This window comes from Pogonomyrmex barbatus, unplaced genomic scaffold (genome assembly GCF_055798465.1).
Source record: "Pogonomyrmex barbatus isolate J1 unplaced genomic scaffold, ASM5579846v1 scaffold17, whole genome shotgun sequence".
In the NCBI taxonomy this organism is placed as follows: Eukaryota; Metazoa; Arthropoda; class Insecta; order Hymenoptera; family Formicidae; genus Pogonomyrmex; species Pogonomyrmex barbatus.
In genome coordinates, this window is record NW_028297113.1 from 4,814,937 (window position 1) to 4,829,206 (window position 14,270).

Below are 14,270 nucleotides of genomic sequence, written 5' to 3' on the forward strand. Positions count from 1 at the left end.
ATATTTTCCCATTTGCTGCGCGTGCTGCTGTTTAGCATAGATAGCTATTGATGAGGATTAGGTTCACCCTTTTAGCACCTCTTATGGATTTTCACCCGTCGCATATATGCATATATATGCGACGGATGAAAATCCATAAGAGGTGCTAAAAGGGTGAACCTAATCCTCATCAATAGCTATCTATTATATATATATATAATAACACTGTGATTTGAATAAGGGATAATTATATAGCGAAATTCAAGTCTTTTCTATTTCATTGTATAGATATTTTAATATATTTATGATAAGAAATTAATTTGACATTATACCATTTGAATTTAAAATATTTTTTTAAATGTATGTATTTTTGATGATTAAACTCTGCTATTTATTTTTTATAACAGAAACTTTGTAATAAAGATACCGAAGAAGTAACATTGCTAAAAGTTTTACATATTCAAGTATTAAATACTTAACTAATTATTCTTATTATTATTCTCAGAAATTGATTTCTATTACGTAATTGAAACCACTTTCTCGGGAACTTTCGTTATCACGCTGTGATGAGACAAAAACACCTTCGAGAGTTTATAAAGGAAATTTTAAATCATCATATACATATCGCGCGCTTTCTAACGAACAACGAACAATAACTGGTCATCGGCCGGGGGGCTTAAAAGTTATATTCCGAGGTGGGTGTCTCGTGGGTGGGACAAACCTATGGAGGTATTCAGTCCCGATCGAGAGGAGGAAGAACGAAGGCAGAACAGGTAAGGGGGAGGAGGTGGAGGAAGAGGAGACAGACATAGAAGCCAAAGGCCAAAGGAGCAGTATATCCATGAAAGAGATCTAACGGATCGGCTGGAATACGTAAGAGCGATAAGAGCCAGAGCGGAAGCCCTCGTTCCTTTGTCGTTGCAGCGATGTTGCACCGACGTTGCATCGACGTTGCACCGCCACGTATACACGCGAGAATACACCGCGCCGCGCCGGTCGACCAACACCGTTCTTCCATTTAGCTATCCGGAAAAAATCGGCCGAGAAACGATCAGCCCGGTTGAGGCCGGGCGCCCACGTTCCGTTCATTTTTACAATCCACCCGTGGCTCGCGTATCCCAAGAGGACGGAAAAGTAAAGGGCCGACGATGGAATTGCCGTTTACGGTCAAAGAAGATCCGAATGAAACCGGACACCGTCATTGAATCACCATCCTTAGTCAGGTAGTATTAATTAGTTGCAATCGTTCGTGTCGATTAAAGGGATCTCGTCTTAAAAGGCTGCTTTTATTATTTTTCATTTATTTATTTTTTTTTTAAGCAAAAAGCTTCTCCTTTTACGAAACGCAGACTTCCATCACTTAGATGATGTTCGGAATTAAGTGTAAATTGAGCTTGAAGTTAGACAAAAATATTTCTTATAAAATAGTTGAGATGGTTTACATGATAAATCGACTGTGAGATTTCTTTGTACAATAATCACTGAACAATGAAACTCAATCAAACAACGTCCTTTCGGGATGAGTCACATGGCATATCGCTACACCTGCGCACGGGACGGTTTTCCTTTTACGTTTATAATAATTGTTCCTTGACTCGCGTGGGTTGAGTCATTAATTCCGAAGCGTGGCATTCGTGGAGAAACGGATAAAGGTATGCGACTCGTAACGATGAAGTCAGCAAACAAAGCTGACCGAACAAACACCTTCGTATAATAATTAAAGTACGCAAGCTGGCTCTTCTCTAATCAACCGTTCGCCGTTGCAATCTACTACGTGCAACGATATAATCTAAAGTTAATTATTTCAAACTCGAATTTCATAGTGCATTCAGTTGCCGCGCTCTTTTCTTGTTTTCTACATTAATATCACATCTGCAAATATTTTTCATTTAATTCTATATAAGCTCATACAACGCGCAACACTAAACGAGAAATTTCACATGAAAATAGCTAACAACAGAATTACAATTTTTTATCTCACTTTACATTTTCATTTCGTTACGCCCCTTCCTTGCAATTTTTATTAAAACTGTCTATTACTGATGCAAAAATAAATTATATCCACTGAAATAAATCGTAACGCAAAACGTTACCATTATCAAATCGGTATAAACATCATATCCCAAGTAGAAAAATATATAAGAAAAATTGATTACTCGCTAGAAACTGGCTAGTTTTTATTCTTTCGAATTTACTAACTATCCAATAACTATCCAATCTAACTATCCAATAACTAATCAGAAAATTTTTGTTAGATAATACTGGTTAGCAATTAGCTAGAAACTAGCCAAGTCAAACTAATCAATAAATGCTAGCCAGTTTCTGATAAAACTCGGAATATTCTGATTGGCATTTTCTAGTTAATAACTCTAGTCAGAAATTAATTGGTCAGTAAATGCCTCTTTTTAGCACGTTAGTTTTTGGCCAGTAAAATTCTGAATATTCTATCTATCCTATTTACTATTTTCTGACCGATAACTAGTCAAAAATAGATCAACGATTAATCAGCATCACGGAAAAAAAGCTTCAAAGTAAATAATATATTTTTTATAAGTGAATAAAGAAAAAGTTAAAAGTTAACAGCTAAATTTATTATCCAATTAGTAACCAAACGTCACCTAATCGATCAGAATCTAACCAGTCAAACTGGCCAGATACTGGCTAGTAACTAGAATTCTTGACCAGTTTCTAGCTAGATTTTGATTTGTTTTCTATTTACAATGTCTCTTTTTTTTATTTCACATTCGTGTACATTTCGGATTGTTTCTCACTCGGTTCGTCGAGATATCGACCGATCTCTCGGACTCACGACCCTTTCACGATCGCGGACATCGCGCGATCTTAAAACTGGATTTATTCCTCGGCGAAAAATTCGATATCGATTTCTTTCCCTCTCTATGGGGGTTCCCCATTGCGGCGGCTCTATCGTATCGTCGCAGGTATCGGCTCCCACACCGGCCGATCATTCCGCAATCGGCGAGCCGCGACGACGACTTTCTACACCTGCGCCACCGCTATCTCGCCGGCTCTTCTCTCTCTCTCTCTCTCTCTCTCTCTCTCTCTCTCTCTCTCTCTCTCTCTCTCTCTCTCTCTCTCTCTCTCTCTCTCTCTCTCTCTATCTATCTATCTATCTCCCTCCGCCTTACGTTTCTTAGCACTCACGAGAGAAAGAGAAACATAAGACAGATACAGAAAGCGAAGCAGTCGACGTAGGTCGTAGGAACGGATAACGCGGAGCGGTGTCGTTTATTCCCGTTTAAGTAAAGTCAAGGCGACGGGAAACCTCGCGCACACAAATCAGTCAACCCTCGCCGTGGCAAAGACGCTCTGGCGAGAGGCATCCAATCCATCTCGATGAAATCACCCTCCACCAGCCTCGGACGTCCTCCACGTTTCTCGTCCTCGCCGGTGGCGCGCCGGACACCGTGAGAAAACCGATCGTCGATGCAGAGGCGCGAATACCGATACCGCGTGTTCCTTTTCACTCCTGATTTGCCGCTCGTTTATTTTCGCACAAACAATGGCGTCGCGATAAGGTATTATTCTCGTGCAATATTGTTTCCCTCGCATTTAAATGGTATTCCATAATCTCAATTAACGACGACATCGCAGATTTTACAGACGTGATGCGCAAATTACAAGTAAAGGAATTATTTTATAAAAGAAATTTGTAATTACGTCAATATTAAAAGCGTACAAATATTATATCGTATATTTTATAATTACGCAAATGTTAAATTTCATGTTGAGAAATTATCGTTGATTATTTCTCGACATTATCTTATTTTTTTTCCCGGAGAAATAAATATCTTTTAAATCTTTTCGTTCCACTTAAATATCTCAGATTCATATGTGTCGAATGATAATAAAGGTAATTCAATCAACGTAAAGTTCGGAATCATTCTGTTGAATAATTCGATTCACTGATGTACACCCTTGAGAAAGCGTTCGCTCATGTTGAAAAAAAAAAAAGAAAAAAAATATAATCAGAATGCGTTAAAAAAAATCAAGGACACTCGCATTAATGCCGAACTGCGACGAAAGTGCACGCGGCGAGAGTTTATCGTCGTCTTTTCTCACCGAACGATCGAAGATCCAATAAAACCAGAAATCCTGCGATGACGTCAAGTTGTTTTTGTTTACTTCAGGAAATTATCTTCCCGCAATTGCGACAGGACTATCAATTCCCGATAATTTCACTTGACTGAACGTTAATGGCTTAAAGTAATTTAGAATATTATTTTTGTTACGCTGCGACATTTGTGAATCATATTAATTGCATTGACACGAAAAGTTTGATTTTATTTTATCTTTATCTACGTTCTTTAACCATTTTATCTATGATTGGCAAAAAGTTGTTAAACCGTTTAATATTTATTTAAAAATTACGAATTAAATTACGAAGACAATTCAAAAAAGTTACATATAAAAAAAGTAAGAATTTTCCCAAATATCATATCGTATCGTATTATTTTTCTCGTTTCGATTTGAACAAGAAATATTTACTAGTTAATGAGAACAATATTTAATTTGTAAATCGAAATGGTCGATAAAGAGTATATAATTTAATCTCCGCCTCCCTTCGTATAATATTTTAAATTAAAAACCTGATGAAATGGAGGACGGAACTCGTATTCATATATCGGGGAAGAGAAGACTTATTTTCGTACTTCGGCCATGAAGCATCCAAAATTGCAACCGCTAATGCGTGCGACGGCAGAAAATCTGAGGACGGATCTGAAGAAGGTAGGACGATCGCTGGCAGCCGCCAAATTGCTTGGCGCGATGGGATACTCGTGTACTTGCTACTCGTGAAGATAAAAGAACCGTCAGTTACTTGCCTGACGCACAAGTTTCACGTGATCTCACAACCAGGATGGTCGCGCGCTAATTACACTCGTAAAGATTAATTAGATTAACGTTAACCCGTCGTCTTGTACCCTGGAATTGCGGCTGTGTGTATCATTGAGATATGTGCCGTCATGTTGAGAGAGAGCTCTTTATAAGAGCGTTAAAAAGGACATGGAAATTTATAGCAGCTGCTTCTAAATTTTCCGAAAACTTTTTAACACCTTTATGAGACTCGAAAATCCCTCATTTATATACGTATTATTAAAACAAAAAAAATTATTTTTATGCTCTGCAAATGTGAGAAACGTTACTGTATTATTTTACATATTACATTTTCTATTTCTTTTTATTTATTCATCGCATTAATTTAATTGTTAATTTTGTAAACTATTTATTTGAAGAATATTGTAAAAGAATTTGCAAAGTAATTTAACTCCGTTGCGTCAATTAATATTCGATCTCTTCAAAAATAAATAATGGACAACGTAGAAACGACGGCGGAAATGTAATCTGTGTGCAGTAAAATCGCAATAAATATCCCGCAATAAATATCTGCAGTGTATTTAAACCTATTAAGATTAAAATATATTTCAACGTGATCTGCATGTCATACTTGAGATGATGACACCATCATTACCAAAATGACATAATCGCGCGCGAAAGACACTTGTAATGACGGTGTCTCGCAACATCTCGCGAGCACGAGTCTTTGAAAAAGCCACTCTAGTTTCCAACTTGTTATAGTGACACACACGATCGTGTTTGTATTACCGCGACGTAATTATGCTAATGGCGACGCGTCCGGTAACATGCATGATTATAGATTGCGCGATAGTTGCCGCGTATAGATGTACCAAACGCAATACGAATGCAAAAAACGAGGAAGAAATAAACTCGTGCGACTATTTCGACTGTAGCATTTTCCCGATGTATCTAACAATGTAAAATAAATAAAAAAACTGAGATAAAAAGAAATAAAAAATTAAAGGAATTAAAACTAAAAGAATAAAATTAAAAGAATTAAAATTTAAAAAATTAACATTAGCTTCCAACGTAAAAAGATCTCTCGTACAATCGGTTATGCCATTCGATGCCATTCGGCGCCAGTATTAGTCTAACTTAAAATCCTCTCGATAAGGGAAAAAAAAAAAAAAAAATAATGTCGACAAATCGTTCGTCATCTCGTTCCGATCGGAACAATAATCAAAGCTGCAACGGTACACGTACACGGAACGATACTTGACTTCGATACTTTTACCATGGCCGAGAGTGAGTAAAATGCTCACGCAGCCTTGTACCAATTGGGATCGGCATCGCGCGCCACACCGCACACACGATCCCTTTTACAATGTTCGCCGGCGTGTACACAAATGAAATCGCCCAGAACAGCGGACAAAAATGTGGAGCTCTGCCATATCCGAGCTCACCTCGCGAGTATATCGGGCAAAAACTAGATCCGCCATATGAAGCTACGAGTGCCGCGGAAAAACGCCGTTTTATAAAAGCGCCTTCTCTAACGTCGACACGTTCCTTCCCCCTCAGCGCGCGAGCACCGCGTTTATACTCCGCCATAAAGCTGCTCAGATTAAAATTGCTATCGACGCGAAAACCCGACTGGCTATCTCCGGTTGACGATATAAAAATATGCGATATGGGCATGAGATAAGTTTATTATTTTCTTTTCTATGATCAAAGAGTACGGTCTTAGGGAATCTTCGCGAGACAAGCACGAGAGATGCTTGTTTTAGCATTATCTCGCGTCTCTGCTTAAAGAACGTAATCTGGAAGTAATCTTAAGAAGACCGGGAGTATCGAGTTTCGCATTGGATTGCGGATAAAATCAATGACCAAGAGCGTGCTTTTAAAATCGAATCTCCGAACGCGACTCTGCCTCGTTAACGGTACACACGCGCGGAAAACGTGCGGTGTTCTCGCGAGGGAAAACGCAGCGTAAGCAGTCACGGACAATCGCGATTTCATTTAATTTCATTAAAATCGAATTGGCGAACAGTGTCCGGCAACGACAGCGGCAAGGAGAGATGCGAATACAGGATTTCATCTTTCATCGTCCCGAGATGAGCGCACACCTGTACGACGAATCGGATGTAAGTCAGAAGCAAGTGACGCGCGTGCGATAATAACGGAAAATAATTACGTAGTCGAGGGAAAAGCTCGTCGAGACGTCCCACAATTTTAATCCGGAAAAGTACGAACTGTTGCACACAGTCGCGGTGTCTCGTGACACGCGTATTATATATTGGACACCTCGCACCTATGCACGTGCACGTTTAAGCGGACATGTAACTATAAAGATACGGACTTAGGGAGGTCACGGTGCGTTAAGTGAAGCTTTAATCAATAAACTAATAGTTTCGCGGATGCAGCCCCGCTACCGTGCGGCACTCTGACCCCCGCGGTCGCGTCTCCGCCGCGCGCGGAGGGACGGGAGAGGAGGAGGAGGAGGAAAAAAAAAAAGAATGTTCGCGGCGGCCGGGCAATAACCGTAAAACCGGCTTTTAATGTTCCGCACGCATCGGGCTATCGTGCATCGTGATCGGACGTTTTCAGAACCTCTTACCTTACGGCGTGGTATACAACAGAGACACAGCACGCGTGTGTATCGGCGGTTTCGTTTCACGTCGCGTTTTCTCTCATAATTTCTCAGCTGAAACCTTTCCGATATCTTCGGCCCCGCGCGATTTGGACGCCTTCGACCGGCGTATCCGCGCGCGGATCTGCATATCCCGATAGTCCAATCACATTCCTCGCGCAACAATTTGGTATTCGCCGCGTTTTATTACACGGCGTTTTATTACACCGTGTTGAAATCACTTACAATTAGACATAGTGGAAAATCAATCGCGATTTCATTAAAATTCGCATGTCGAAAAAAAGTCTCGGTATCTTGTAACAAAATTTAACGTTCCTGATCAAAATTTAACTGTGATTTGAAAGGTAACGGAACACACTTAGGTCTCTTTTATTTAATTCATATAAAAATAATTTAAAAAAAAAATAATAATTTTAAAAAAATGTTTCTTTTTCAGAATAAATTCTGAAAGAGATAACCTGAAAGTGATACTTTCGCTCTAAATGTATTGCCTCGCGAGTATTTTTATATTTCGATAAAAAGGCGACTCATCAAAATATAGCGACGATCTGATTACAATACAATGGTGGTTTATAAACGTTCCGAAGCCGTGCATTAGACATGTGCCTCGCACTTACGCTAACGATCTCTCACGCTCCGCGGTTGCGCATTTTATTATACGTTCGCGAACACTCTCCAATTATCATAAGTAAATTGCAACTTTGCGGGCACGATAGCTCGTGTTCTCCGCCGCAATTACGACGCGCAAACTCGTACGCTGAACGTCGGATTAATTACGAACTCGACAGCTTGAATCCCTCGCGCCTCATTGTTAACGATTCCTGCGGATTGCTCCACCTTATTTAATCGAGAATGCGCAACGTCTTGATTATAATAATCCTGCAGACAGGCGACTTTCTCTCCCGATATTAAGACTTAATCGTCCAACTTATTCAAATAGCCACTCCCATAAGCGCCTAATTAATTGGCCGATCAACAAGAGTTCTTTTGAATCTAAGATAGTTACAACACGTGCTCGGATGATATTAGCAGTTTAAGGGAATTTCAGATTGAGGCAAATGAAACAGGTGGATTTTTGTAAATCTATCTTTCCTATTTCCTACATTTTCTATACACAACCGAATTAAAAAAATTAACAAAAAAAGTAAAGATACCATAAAAATAGAGTGTTCTTCGAAGTGGGATTCGAGTAGTCGTTCATTTACTGCAAATGAAGAAGTAAATATTGTTAAATATGCGGTGTGTTAGGTAAAGTCAATGAAAAAAAAAAAAAAAATTTATTTTTATGAAGTAGAAAGAGATCGGTCGCGATTGGACGGTAGCTAGGGCTTTCTCTCGAAAGGTTTCGATACAGAGGAACGGGAGACGGCCGCAAGGTGCGGGAACAGTAAATGAGCGCTCTCTCGATGACAGCCGCGTAGCCTTACAGGGCAGCGATCGCGTTCATTTACATTTACAACGTACGCCACTACCTTATACGCCGCTCATCCGCTCGTTGACGCGATGACATTTCTTCCTCAGTCCTGCCTTTTCTTCATCAACGCTTCGCGAAACTGATACCCGATTACCCATCCATCTCCATCCTTCTCGTCAAAAGCAGACGTCGTCCAACGCAAATTTTAATTTTCGACATTAACCTAACATCGATGGCGATTACGTTTCAAATTAAATTAAATTCTTGCGACAGTACGGTTATTAATAAAACAGTGAGGTTTAACATCGCGTATTTACACCCTCGCGACGCATAATTTTTTAATTATTTTTAATGCGTCCTTTGCGAAATTGAATTATTTATCGAATTTCCGCTGTGGGAATATCGAGTCTCAATTCAGAAAATATATTAGTAGCAGGCGTGTAATAATGGTGATGAAGCATCTCGCATAAATGAGAAAATGAGTAACCAAGTAGCATGTGATGCATATGATGTTTAGTAGCATATACGAGTACACCTATACTTTAGTCATGCCGAAGAAAGCGAACCGGTTTTGTGTATTGTTTTCTTTTGCTACTTCTGTAGCCTCTGGATGCATGGGATAAAAAGAAGCACGGCGGTAGAGGATTAATCTTCTATGAATCTTGCTCAAGCCAATCTTACTCGCGTTATGGCGAAGGCCATCCTTCTTCTTGATGCCTTGCATAATGCGCGCTTCTCAATTGAAATGGCTAAAATATAATCGTATATAGCTTCTTGCGCACGTTTAGCTTACGGCAGTTCGATATTGCGTCAGGACATTACGATAGAATATAGACCACCCATCGCATCTACACAAATCTACGGTATTCGCATTTTCTTTGTTACAACTCATCGACACTCATACCTCAGAGATAATCTATTTCTGTGTGCCCAGCAATCGCTAAATAAATAATTTTAACTAAATAATAATTTAATTAAGCAGTACATTGACGTTATATTGACTTGACGTTAAGAGATAGTCGCTGCGAAATTGCAGACGTATCGCAGGGCTCTCGTACACACGAGTATATGTTTTTTTTTTCACATTTATACGAGCTGCACTGCTGCACCGGCACAATGAAAGCAGCTGCAGGACGCGGCCGCTCTGCAATTATCGGGAGAACGGGAGTAACTCGCAACGTAAATTTTCCCGTGTATCCTGCCGCAAGGCACCATCGTGGTCGAAGGATAATTAGTCGCTAATGGCAGCCACACGGGCCGCGAGTAATTTGAATCATTTTGTCGTGCCGGGATTAGTAATTAGTAGACCCGCGTGGCTTTGGTAGCGCCGTCGTTTATCAATCGTAGTTTATTGGAATTCGATAGCTCGTAAGCAACCACCAATTTATGAGAGTCGTTATTAACTCTAGCGATATATCTAGCGTTTTTTGTTTAAAAAAATCTTGCGCAACAAGTGTCTCGACGCAATTTTTATTGGTATATATTACTGCATTTTGAAATTAAGTTAGTCGTATTTTATAAGCCGCGTTTTATAATTCAATAATATATTAATATTCTTGTACAAATACAATTGCATAAATTACAAAATGCGTTTTATATATTATTATCATATTATTATCATATTATGCGTAAACATCAGCAAAATTTCAAATAAGATGGAGATGGAGCAATGTTACATTTCGAAGGCTTGATCGTGATTCATACTCGATATTATATATTTTATGATGTATTAACGGTAGCGAGAAATCGGTAATTGCGTCCATTTACCATGGTGGGTTGGTTGGAACAAGCTACACATTCTGTAAGTGTCGATTTAATGGAAAGCAACTACGCGTAATATTACAGTGGACCACAAAACCAAAAAAAAATTATTTTTGTATTTATTCATTAAACTTAGTTCGCTTTTAACATGAATAAAAGTAAACCGAGGGAGTAAAATAGAAAAGAAGCTAGCAAAACGGCATCGCAAATCTTCACTCTGTACTTTGCAACAAACGTTAAATAACATAATATCGTTGAATAAAATTTTAAAAAAATTTCAACATTCTGTATCTCCAATAAATAACAATATTATTAAAATTTCCTGGCATTTAAATATATAATTTGAAGCACAAAATAATTTTGAAGGTCTACGAGCTAGGTATTATAAAAATTTTTAGAGGATTCATGGAAACATAATACATAAATACACACACACATAATTCTAAAAAAAATAATAAATAAAATGTAATTTATGAATTTTATGTCGCACGTAGCTTTTCACGAACTTTTCTCATTCTTTTTTTCGCTTGTGCTGTCTTTGCTTATTCTGCTTCCATCACACCCGAGCATAAAATTGCGCATCTCGCAATATCAATTTTCGTACCCAGTACATTCGGCTGCGGCGTGATGACCGATAATGACGGTTATTACAACGAAATATGCATGTTGCCCATGTATTTCTGTACTTCTTGTAACTTTATAACTATTCTGTCATAAACGATCGTCATTTTGACTGTCTTTTTTGGCAGAGACTGTCTTAATTGAAACTCGAAGTAGAATCTTCATCTTTCACGCAAAAAAAAATAAAAATGATAGTCATATCAGATTTTTCATGTCATATAAAATAAGCTAAAATAAAAACAAAATAAATAAATGTTATACGGACATTACATGTCTCGTTTTAGCCAAAAATAAAATTTAGAATCTATCTTAATTTATATACGTAACTTTTTTACTTGATAAAATCTATCACTTACTTGAAAAACCAGTACGCGAAGAATGAGATATGTAGTGAAAGTCATTTGCAATATGTTTACCTTGCCGACATTATCTCGCGTATACTTAAGAGGGATAAAGTACTAGGTGAAGCATGTGAGAATTTAAGCGATCGGCAGGCGGCAAGAGTTTCTTGACGAGATTTTCACACAGAAATCTCGGCTCAAACGCGATACTGCGCGCGCCATGTGTGCAGCGCGCAAAGACTTATGGCCTTGGCACTTAATATGCAGCGGTAAGTCATTAGGATAAATCGACTATTAGATTATCAAGATACAAGGCGACGTCTCTTTTTCGATAATCTTACCCGCTGGCGCGCGCGAAAGCGAGCGAGCGAGCGATCTTAACGAGCCGCGGATGCGAGATGCGGTTGCGGACAGAGAGCGCCGGACAGATATTTATCACCGGCGTCGCCGGAACATGCGGAAAAGTTCTCCGCCGATAATTAAAGCCGGGATTTATTATCCTGCTCTTCATTGTGGCGCTAATCTTTTATCGCGCTTGAATTTATCGCTGACTGAGGCTAGTCGAAGTTGCGTTGCGTTAAGACCTGCTTGGACAGATTGTCTTGCTCGTTTTTACAATTTTACCGAAAAAAAAAAAAAAAAAAAACGTGATATTATGTCTTTCTGTGATATTAAACAATAAATTTTGAATAGTGCTTTTATATTTACCTAGAAACCTAGAAACATTAAATGCTGTATGATCAAGGCAACAAATAAATTCACATATATATCGTAGATATTCTCATCTAAGAATTCAACTTCCCAGATTAATTGTGTCAAGTAAAGATTTTTTGAAAATATCCAACGTCAATATGCTAAAGGAGTTGTCCGTGAAGACAACATGAACATAACACGACGCATTTTGAGTATCGTTTCGTTCTTAAATGGACTTTTATTGGACAGAGCTGTTGCATTTATCGCGCGCGATCGATGTGTTTTGTAGACACGTTAGACGATTTTCGCAAAATGAATCTTTCGTAATTACATGGAAAGCGGTGAGCTCGCTTCGCCTTGGGTTCACGCGAGCTTCGGCATCCATCAACGTCGTCTTCGGCATCAGGTCGAGGAATGTCGGGAGGAATTGTACGCCATCGATAATAACCGTCCCACGATCGGCCACGACGACGACGAAAAAGGTCTCTTTCGCTACTAATAACGTCTTATTAGCACGGCCACGGTGACATATGAAGGATGACCGTAATGAGGCCCTTTACATCTTAACGTGACAAATTGCGATTGCGCATGTTACCTTGCGACTCTCGCGAAATGCGTGCGTGCGTGCGTACATGCGTGCGTGCGTGCGTGCGTGCGTACATTCTCGTGCGTGAACACACGTGGTCAAACGGGAGAAATCTCGATCGAGTTTTCCAACGTGGCGAAACCATCGTCGAGTGCCATTCGAATATTTTCCAGCGTTGCCCGAGCGACGCAGTTCGCTTCGCTATGTGTCATTCTTAGAATCAGAATATAAAACGGCTCGATTTATTTAACAACCGTCGAAATTTGCTTGGAATTTTTATTGCTCCACAGCACAATTTTTATTTGTGTAAATCATTTTTGTATATTTCTTATATCTAACATGTCACATATAATTGTATCATTTTACTGGAATTTTCACGAAATAAAGAGAATAATAGATTACCGCGAGTTATTCTCGTTAGGAAAAATAAGCGGAATCGAATTAGCAGCTTAACGAGAATTCAGTCCTAACGAATCGCGCCAGTGACAAGCGGAGCATCTTTTTACACGAAGGCGTGTCGAGCTGCAGGCACAAGATGCGTGCGATGCACTGAGGAGTAACGCCGGATACGCAATAATGTCGAGGCCGTGATGAGCGCGATAGATCTCCCGGTAGTAACCGTAACGAACGAGACGATGGCGATGGCAGCGGTCTGACAAAGTAGACGATCCGACGATCGCGCGTAACCACTTGTACGCATCGCTAGATTCGAGCATCCCTCTATGCTATACGTTTAAAATTGTAAAAGGTAGGATTAGAGAGTACCAAGATATTGGATTAAATTTTTATCTTTAAAAGAAATACGCTTATATATCGGGAACATGAGTTATATTCGGTAATGTTATTATTAGATAACAAAAAAAAAAAAAAAATAAAATTACATATAAAATGCGAGTATCAAAATCAGGAGTACAATTTATGGAATAATTTCAAGAGTCTAGAAACAGATTCGAAATTAACGAGAATTCTTGTAATTATGTTCAAGTAAAATTCGATAGATAAGATTCTAGCAAATAGGAGTAATCTTTCAAATTTATCCAGCGTATCCAGCGAATTAAAATAGGGGGAGAAGGTAATTGCTACATGAAATTGAATTTCTTCAAGAGAAAAGTCAAGGCACGGGACATAATCGGCAACGGAGGACATAAAGGAGTCTGCTCTTAATTATCCCCCGGAGGATGCTCGCGAGGAGAAAGAACGAATCGGTAGTGCGCTAACGGGGAGGCGTGTATATCCTTCACGTGACACAGGAACGAATGGCTAGCTGGTAGTACCCGAGGTGCAGCAATATATACCTGGGTTAGACAGTGCTCAGTGACTAATGAACCTTTACAGTCACCTTTACGTCCGACTGTCGACGCAGCGTGACTGGCTGAGTTTATTGCCGATGCTAATTCACGGGTCTCAGCAATT

The 14,270-nt window shown here is 39.3% G+C and overlaps 1 protein-coding gene and 1 long non-coding RNA gene across 2 annotated transcripts in view; one reads left to right on the top strand and one right to left on the bottom strand.

The window, feature by feature from the left end:
- Window positions 1-14,270, bottom strand: part of LOC105427815 (uncharacterized) — a 306,009-nt gene that overhangs the window by 72,452 nt on the left and 219,287 nt on the right. The window lies entirely within an intron of this gene.
- LOC148937088 (uncharacterized) overlaps window positions 1-14,270 on the top strand; it is a 40,246-nt gene that overhangs the window by 13,519 nt on the left and 12,457 nt on the right. The gene's annotated exons all lie outside the window — the stretch shown is intronic.